The sequence below is a fragment of the Neofelis nebulosa genome, chromosome 5 (assembly GCF_028018385.1).
Source record: "Neofelis nebulosa isolate mNeoNeb1 chromosome 5, mNeoNeb1.pri, whole genome shotgun sequence".
NCBI classification, from domain to species: domain Eukaryota; kingdom Metazoa; phylum Chordata; class Mammalia; order Carnivora; family Felidae; genus Neofelis; species Neofelis nebulosa.
This window is the reverse complement of record NC_080786.1, coordinates 77,519,099-77,528,516: the sequence shown is the minus strand read 5'-3', so window position 1 is coordinate 77,528,516 and position 9,418 is coordinate 77,519,099. Positions and strand designations below refer to the sequence as shown.

Here is a 9,418-nt window from a genome sequence, read left to right as displayed (position 1 = left end):
AAAGAATAAAATATCCAGAAATAAATATAATGAATAGGTGAAAACTGAAAAAATACATATCTATATTTCAGCATACTGAAAACTATAAGACACTGAAGAAAGAAATTGAAGACACAAATAAATGGAAAGATATTATGTGCTCATGGATTACAAGAACATTGTTAAAATGTACATAATATCCAAAGCAATTCCAATGGTACTTTTCACAAAAATAGAACAAACAATCCTAAAGTTTATAGGGGACAAAAAAGACCAAGAATAGCCATGGCAATCTTAAGAAAGAAGAACATAACTTGAATCATCACATTGCTGATTTCAAATTATATTACAACTCTGTAGTAATCAAAACAGTATGGTATTGGCATAAAAACAGACACATATATCAGTGGAACAGAAGAGACTCAGAAATAGATCTATACATATATGATCAATTAATTTATCACAAAGGCACCAAGAATATACAATGGGGAAAGGATAGTCTCCTCAGTAAAAGGTGTTGGAAAACCTGGACAGCCACATGCAAAACAGTGAAACTGAACCCTTATTTTACATCATATTCAAAAATCAACTAAAATGGATTAATTACACATAACACCTGAAAACACAAAACTAGAAGAAAACATGGGGGTAAACTCCTTAACAATGGTCTTGGTGATGATTTTTACAATTTGACACTAAAAGCAAATGCAACAAAGCAAAAAATAAACAAGTGGGACTATACCAAATTGAAAAGCTTCTGTAAAGATCAACAAAATGAAAGACAACCTACAGAATAGAAGAAACCATTTGCAAATCATATCTTTGATAAGGGGTCACTATCCAAAATATAGTTAAAAACTCATATAACTCAATAACAACTGCTGTACAACAAAAGATATGGAGACCATGCAGAGAACAGGCAAAAGCGATGAAAGCATGGTAAGGAAGGGAACTTCCCCCACCCCATCATGCTACGAACTGCAGAGGGGAGGGAGAGTATAGGGAGAACATGAGCAGATTCATCTGCCCTAGGGCATGGAAGAAAAGATGCAGTTTATTATTTATTATTTTATTTTATTTTGGAGAGAGAAAAAGTATGTGAGTGGAGAGAGGGGTGGAGGGAGAGAGAGCTAGAATCTCAAGCAGGCTCCGCACTGAGCGTAGAGCCCAACGTAGGGCTCGATACCACGACCCTGGGATTGTGACCTGAGCAGAAATTGAGTTGGTTGCTCAACTGGCTGACACCCCCTAGTTGCCCTTTTAAACTGCGCTGTTCTGGGATGCCTGGGTGGCTCATTCTGTTGAATGTCTGACTCTTGATTTCAGCTCAGGTCATGATCCCAGTGTTGTGGGATCAAGCCCCATGTTTGACCCCGTGTTGAATGTTGAGCCTGCTTGCGATTCTCTCTCTCTCTCTCTCTCTCTCTCTCTCCTCTGCTCCTCTCCCCCACTCATGCTGTCTCCCTCAAATTAAAAAAAAGAAGGCAACTAGAATATAAAGGAAGCCCTAGAACCCTGTAAAACAGCAAGGAAGCTGCTGGAACTCTCTCCAGGTCAGAGGTGCTGGTGAATGCCACAGTTTAGGCTCCCCCTCCACCATGATAGCACAGATGGAGAACTGTGCAGGTGCCATAGCATGCCTGGTGCCTCAGTGAGCACTGGGCCTATAGTTCACACCAGCCCTGGATGCTCTGGGGCACAGGAAAAAAAAAAAAAAGCTGTGGGGAAAAAAAAAAAACCTGGAATATAAAAGATCCAGCTCTGGGGCGCCTGGGTGGCTCAGTCGGTTAAGTGTACGACTTCAGCTCAGGTCACAATCTCATGGTCCGTGAGTTCGAGCCCCGCGTTGGGCTCTGGGCTGATGGCTCAGAGCCTGGAGCCTGCTTCCGATTCTGTGTCTCCCTCTCTCTCTGCCCCTCCCCCGTTCATGCTCTGTCTCTCTCTGTCTCAAAAATAAATAAACGTTAAAAAAAATAAATAAATAAAAAGTAAAAGATCCAGCCCTAGAACCCTGCGAAGTGATGGGAAAGCTGCTGGAACTCTCTCAGGGTCAGAAGGGATGGCTAATGCCACAGTTGTGTTCCTTTTCCACTTAGATAGTATGGACAGGAGCAGGGTCCAGGTATCCCAGCCAGCACCTCATCTCAGCGAGTCCTGGGTCCCTGGCCAAAACTAGCCCCAGCCATCCCACTGAGGCCACCCCAGCATACAGCACACTGGGATACCTCCTGTTAGCTTTCACTACCGCCATCATGACACAATGACACAGGCACAAATCACTTCAGAACACTCTAGGCCCATACAACTTTGACTTCAGATGGCTTGCTAGGGCACCCCTGGCACAGAGTGCTCTGAAAACCCTGGCTGATTCCTGCCTAGGCTCCAACCACCCCACCAGGGCACCCTTTGTGCAGAGAGTCCTGGGAAGCCCTCACTTGTATCTACTTCAGCTTCAGCTGTCCTCCCAGGGCATCCTCTGTATAGAGCACCCTGGGACCTCCTGGCCCATGTCCCACTTTGACTCTAGTCACCCCATCAGGGAACCTCCCACCCACACACACACACACATGGAGAGCCTCAGGACACCCTGGCTTGCCCCCATTTTAGCTTTAGCTGTCCTGCCAGAGTAACCTTTGCATAGAGAGCCAAGGGACTGCACCAGCCCACACCTACTTCAGCCTTAGCTGTCCTGCTAGGGTGCCCTCTGTAGGGAGAACCTCAGGACCTCCTGACTTGCACCACTTCAGCTTCAGCTGTCCTGCCAAGGTATCCTCTGCACAGAGAGCCCTGGGACTGTCCCAGCCTATATCCACATCAGCTCTGGCCTTCCCACTAGGGCAGCCTCAGCATGGAGCACCCAAAGACTCCAGACAGACAGCTAGAATCACCAGGCATACATAGTCTACAGAGGGGACGACCATACTTCAAATTTAGGAGAAAGAGCTATTCCTTCAAGTTTAGGAAAAGCAGCTATTCTGCCTAATTCATAGAAACAAACATAAGAAAATCAAGCAAAATGAGACACTTTCCTTCAAGTTAGGAAAAGCAGCTATTCTACCTAATTCATAGAAACAAACAGAAAGTCAAGCAAAATGATACAGAGGAATATGCTCCAAACAAAAGAGCAAGACAAAAACCTCAGAAAAAGAACTAAATAAAACAGAGAAAAGTAATATGTCTGAATAAAGAGTTTAAAGTAATAATCATAAAGATGCTCACTGAACTATAGAGAAGAGTGGAAGAGCTCAGTGAGAACGTCAACAAAGAGAGAGAAAACATAAAAAAGAACCTATCAGGGTTGAAGAATACAATAATTGAAATGAAAAACCCACTAGAAGGAATCAACAGTACATTAGCGATACAGAAGAATGGACCAGAGATCTGAAAGATAGGGTAATGGAAAGCATCCACATTGAACAATAAAAGGAAGGAATAACTTTAAACAATTATCTGTCGGACAACATCAAATGAACAAATATTTGCACTATAGGGGTCTCACAAGGAGGTGGGGGGAGCAGAAAACTTATTTAAAGAAATAATAGTTAACAAGGTCCCTAACCTGAGGAAGGAAATAGTAATCCTTGTTCAGGAAGCAAAGAGAATTGCAAACAAGGTAAACCCAAAGATGTTAACACCATAACACATAATGATTAAAATATCAAAGGTTAAGGATAAAGAGAATTTTAAAGATAGTAAAAGAGAAGAAGTTACATACAAGGGAAACCCCATAAGGCTATCAGCTAATTTTTCAGCAGAAACTTGATAGGCCAAAAGGGAATGGCATGATATATTCAAAGTACTGAAAGAAAAAAAAATCTACAACCAAAAATACTCTACTTGGCAAAGTCATCATTCAGAATTGAAGGATAGATAAAGAGTTTTCCAGACAAACAAATTTAAAGAAGCTCATCACCACTAACAGGAAGCGTTCTTTCAGTGGAAAAGAAAAGGCCATAATTAGAAATAAAGAAGTCGTGAACAAAAAGATGTAAAATATGACAACATATAAGTAAGACATGGTGGACAGGGGAGTAAAAAAGCAGTTCTTTCAGAATGTGTTAAAACTTAAGTGACCACCAACATAATATAGACTGCTATATACTTAAAATGTAATATATGGATCTCATGGCAACCACAAGCCCAAAACCTACAACAGATACACACAAGATAAGGAGAAAGAAAAGCAAGCATAATACTACAGAAAGCCATCAATCACAAGGAAAGAGAGCAAGAAGGAACAAAGAACTATAAAAACAACCAGAAAGTAACAAAATGGCAATAAGTACATTCCTATCAATAATTACTTTAAATATAAATGGTCTAAATGCTCTAATCAAAAGACATGGGGGTGGTGGAATGGATTAAAAAAACAATAATCTAAATGCTTCCTACAAGAGACTCATTTCAGAGGTCACAGCTGTGAGCCCTCCTCTGCTTGTGCTACCCCCACCACTATTGCTGGGAGGTCTGAGTGCCTGAGCTGCAAACCATGGCCTACTGCTGGCAGGAAGGGAAGGATCTAATTATATTTGTGACCAAAGAAGACCATGAAACTCCAGCAAAGCAGAGCTGGTGGCTGATGACCCCAATGATCCGTATGAAGAGCATGGATTGATCCTGCCAAATGGAGACATTAATTGGAACTGCCCATGTCTTCGGGGAATGGCCAGTGGCCCCTATGAGGAACAGTTCAAGTCAGCCTTTTCCTGCTTCTACCAAAGCACAGAGGATGTCAAGGGGTAAGACTGTGTAGACCAGTTCTGGGTCATGCAGGAATGTATGCAGAAATACCCGACCTCTATTCCCAGGAGGATGAGGAGGAGGTGGAGGAGGAAGAGGAAAAGTCAGCAGAACGTTTAGAAGAGACAGCTCCCACTGAGGCCACTGCAACCAAAGAAGAGGAGGGGTCAAACTAATAAAAGGACATAAGGCACTGGGCTCCAGTCCTTCTGCCTAGGAGTGATATGAACCTTTTGCAAAATGCCTTTTGGTCATTCTCTGAGAAACTGTCCTTCCCTCTGTTGTTCTGTGCATTATAATGTACAAAATAACTTATTTTGATGATCTTGATGGTCTTGGGCTTTTGACATATACACTGGAAAAACATGTATGTGTGTCTCACATAAACCCATCAGCAAATGTAGCTGTCACTTTTGAATTCTTTTCTCAGATTATCCTGAATTTTGTCACTTTGAAATAATGTGCTATGATCAGCACATTATCTGGGAGTATCTTGTGAGTGAGCTGATTTATTCTTACTGATTATATTAGATTTCATACCCCTTTAGGAAGTGAAATAGAAACAAGAACATCTTTCTTTAAAAATGCTGGAGTGGGGCCATTCCTAATACAAGAGGCCAAATGATCAGATACTTCTTTCTCGAAAACCATCCTGACCTTGAATATATGAGGGAATACTATATTTCATTTCTGATGCATTTTGGTTTCCATTTTTACCTCGACTCCCAGTGTTTTCTGTGTTTGGAAACTGGAGCTTTGGACCCTCTGATTCACAATCCCTTCCTAGGTGAAAAGAAAGGCTATTTTTGTCTTCGTTGTTATTCCAAAAGCCCTAGTTTGGGGACTGTGTTCACAATGGCTCTGTGTCAGCCTGCTGGGAAACAATGTTCTTGAGAGGTGGGGACCTAATTGTTACCAAAATAACAGCCAAGAGAAGAAACAATGTGAATTAAGTAGTCAATTAAAAGGAAAACATGAAAAAAAAAAAAAAAAGAAAAAGAAAAGAGAGAGAGATACTCACTTCAGATGTGAAGACACATATAGACCGAAAGTGAAGAATAAAAAAAGATACTCCATGTAAATGGAAGCAAAAAAAGAGCCAGGTAGCAATACTTGCATCTGACAAAATAGACTTTAAAACAAAGACTGTATCAAGAGACAAAGAATGTCATTACATAATAATGGGATCAATCCAACAAGAGAATACAATTGTAAATATCTATGCACCCAAAAGGGGAACACCTAAATACATAAAGCAAACATTAATAAACATAAAGGGAGAAACTGATGCTAATACAATAATAGGGAAGTTTAACATCCCACCTACATCAATGAATAGGTCATACAGGCAGAAAATGAAGAAACAGTATCTTTGAACAACACATTAGACCAGATGGACTTTATAGATATACACAGAACATTCCATCCAAAAACAACAGAATGCACATTCTTTTCGAGTGCACATAAAACATTCTCCAGGATAGATAACATTAGGCCACAAAACAAGTCTCAGTAAAGTTAAGAAGACTGAAATTATATCATGAATCTTTCCCAACCACAACAATATGAAATTAGAAATCAATCATAGGAAAAAAAATTTTTAAACACAAACTTGTGATGGCTAACCAGCATGCTACTAAACAACTAATGGGTAAATGAAGAATCAGAAGGAAATTTTAAAAATTCATGGAGACAAATGAGAATGAGAATGAAAACACAGTGGTCCAAAATCTTTGAAACACTGTGAAAGTTGTTCTAAGAGAGAAATTCATGGTGATAAAGGCCTACTCCAAGAGACAAGAAAAATCTCAGATAAACACTCCAACTTTACACCTAAAGGAACTAGAAAAAAAATGAACAAAATCCATGGTTAGTAGAAGGGGGGAAAAAGATTAGAGCAGAAATAAATGAAATAGAGACTAACAAAATAGAAAAGATCAATGAAACCAAGAGCCAGTTCTTTGAAAAGGTAAACAAAATGAATAAACTTTTAGCCAGATTTATCAAGAAAAAAAAGAGGGAAGACCCAAATAAATAAAATCATAAATGAACAAGAAGACATAATAACCAACACTACAGAAATACAAAGGACTATAAGAGACCACTATGAAAAACAATATGCCAACAAATTGGGCAACCTAGAAAAAAATGGACAAATTCCTAGAAACATACAATTCTTCCAAAACTGAATCAAAAAGAAAGAGAAAATCTGAACAGACCAATTACTAGTAATGAAATTGAATCAGTAATAAAAACATTCCCAACAAACAAAAGTCCAGGACCAGATGGATTCACAGATGAATTCCAGCAAACATTTAAAGAAAAGCTAATATCTATTCTCCTCAAAGGATTCCAAAAAATAGATGAAAGAAAGCTCCCAAAATACATTCTATGAGGCTAGCATTACCCTGATACCGAAACCAAAGACATTACAATAAAAGGAAACTACAGGCCAATATCCCTATGAATATAGATATAAGAATCTTCAACAAAGTATTAGCAAATCACATTCAACAATACATGAAAAGGATAATTTACCATGACCAAGTAGGATTTATTTCAGAGATGCAAGGATGGTTCAATATTTACAGATCAATGAATATGATACATTGCATCAATAAAATGAAAAATAAAAATCATATGACCATCTCAATAGATGAAGAAAAAGCACTAGACACAATTCAACATCTGCATGATAAAAACTCTCAACAAAGTGGGTTTAGATGGAACATATCTCAACATAATAAAGGCCACAACTAATATCATACTCGGTGAAAAACTGAGAGTTTTTCTTCTAAGATCAGGAAGAAGGCAAAGGTGTTGACTTTCCCAACTTTTATTTAATATAGTACTAGAAGTCCTAGCCACAGCAATCAGACAAGAAACAAAATGCATCCAAATTGTAAAGAAAAAGTAAAACTGTCTCTATTTGCAAATGACATGATATATGTTGAAAACCCTTAGACCACACACACACACACACACACACACACAACCTATTAGAATAAATGAATTCAGTAAAGTTGCAGGATAAAAAATATCAAAATCAGTTGCATTTCTATACACTACTAATGAAGTAGCAGAAAGGAAAATTAAAAAAACAATCTCACTTAAAATTGTACTGAAAAGAATAAAATCTGTAGGAAAAACCTTAACTGAGGAGGTGAAAACTCTGAAAACTCTAAGATACTGATGAAAGAAACTGAAGACAACAATAAGAAATGGAAAGATATTCCATGCTCATGGACTGGAAGAATATTGTTAATAAGTTGGAGGTATCACATTCCCAGATGTCAAGATATACTACAAAGCTGTAGTAATCAAAACAGTACAGTGCTGACACAAAAAGAGAGACACAGATCAATAGAACAAAACAGCACAGAAATAAACCCATGCTTGTGTGATCAATTAACCTATGTCACAGGAGGCAAGAATGAAAAAGACAGTGCAGGAATGGGCAAAATGGGTGAAGGGGAGTGGGATATATAGGCTTCCAGTTATGGAATAAGTCATGGGGATAAAAGGTAAAACATAAGTAATATAGTCAATGATATTATAATAGTGTTGTATGGTGACAGATGAAAGCTACACTTGCGGTGAGTATAGCATAATGTATAGACTACTTGAATCAATATGCTGTATACCTGAAACTGATGTAACATTGTGTATCAACTATACTTCAATAAAAAAGTAAAAGTTCCAAAACTAAATAAAAAAACAGGCAGAGGACCAAATAAAATCACTAATGAAAGAAGAGAAATAAGGGTGCTTGGGTGACTCAGTCGGTTGGGCGTCCAGCTTTGGCACAGGTCATGATCTCATGGTTTGTAGGTTCAAGCCCCGTGTCAGGCTCTGTGCTGACAGCTAAAAGCCTGGATCCTGCTTCAGATTCTGTGACTCCTCTCTCTGCCCCTCCCCAGTTTGCGCTGTCTCTATCTCTCAAAAATAAATAAAAATGGTAAAAAAAAAAAGAGGAGAAATAACAACTAATAACACAGACAATTACAGCAGAATGTTATGAAAACCTACATGCCAGCAATTGGACAACTTAGAAGAAATGGATAAATTTCTGGAAACCTATAACTTACCAAAACTAAAGCAGGAAGAAATAGAACATTTGAACAGACTAATTATCAGCAATGAAACTGAATTAGTAATCAAAAAACTTCCCAACAGACAAAAGTCCAGGATAAAACAGCCACACAGATAAATTCTACAACATTTAAAGAAGAGTAAATACCTACTTTTCTCAAACTATTGCAAAACACAGAAGAAGAAGGAAAGCTTCTAAATTCATTGTATGAGGCCAGTATCACCCTGATACCAAAACCAGAGTAAAACTACAAAAAAAGAACTACAGGGCAAGATTTCTCATGAATAAATCCTCAACAAAATATCAGCAATATGAATCTAACAATATGTTAAAAAAATAATTTACCATGATCAAGTGGGACTTTATTCCTGGAAATGTAAGAGTGGTTCAACATTTGCAAAACAATCAAGGTAATACATCACATCAGTAAGAGAAAGGATAAAAGCCATATGATCACTTCAATAGATGCAGAAAAAGCATTCAACAAAGTACAACATCCATTCATGATAAAAACTCTCAACAAAGTAGGTCTAGAGGGAACATACTCAAGATGATAAAGTCGTTATGTGAAAAACACACAGCCAACATCATACTCAAAAACTGAGA

At 38.4% G+C, this 9,418-nt stretch overlaps 1 pseudogene; it reads left to right on the top strand.

The window, feature by feature from the left end:
- The first annotated feature begins 4,468 nt into the window (after positions 1 to 4,468).
- On the top strand, positions 4,469 to 4,895 carry LOC131511390 (mitochondrial intermembrane space import and assembly protein 40-like; annotated as a pseudogene).
- The last annotated feature ends 4,523 nt before the right edge of the window (positions 4,896 to 9,418 follow it).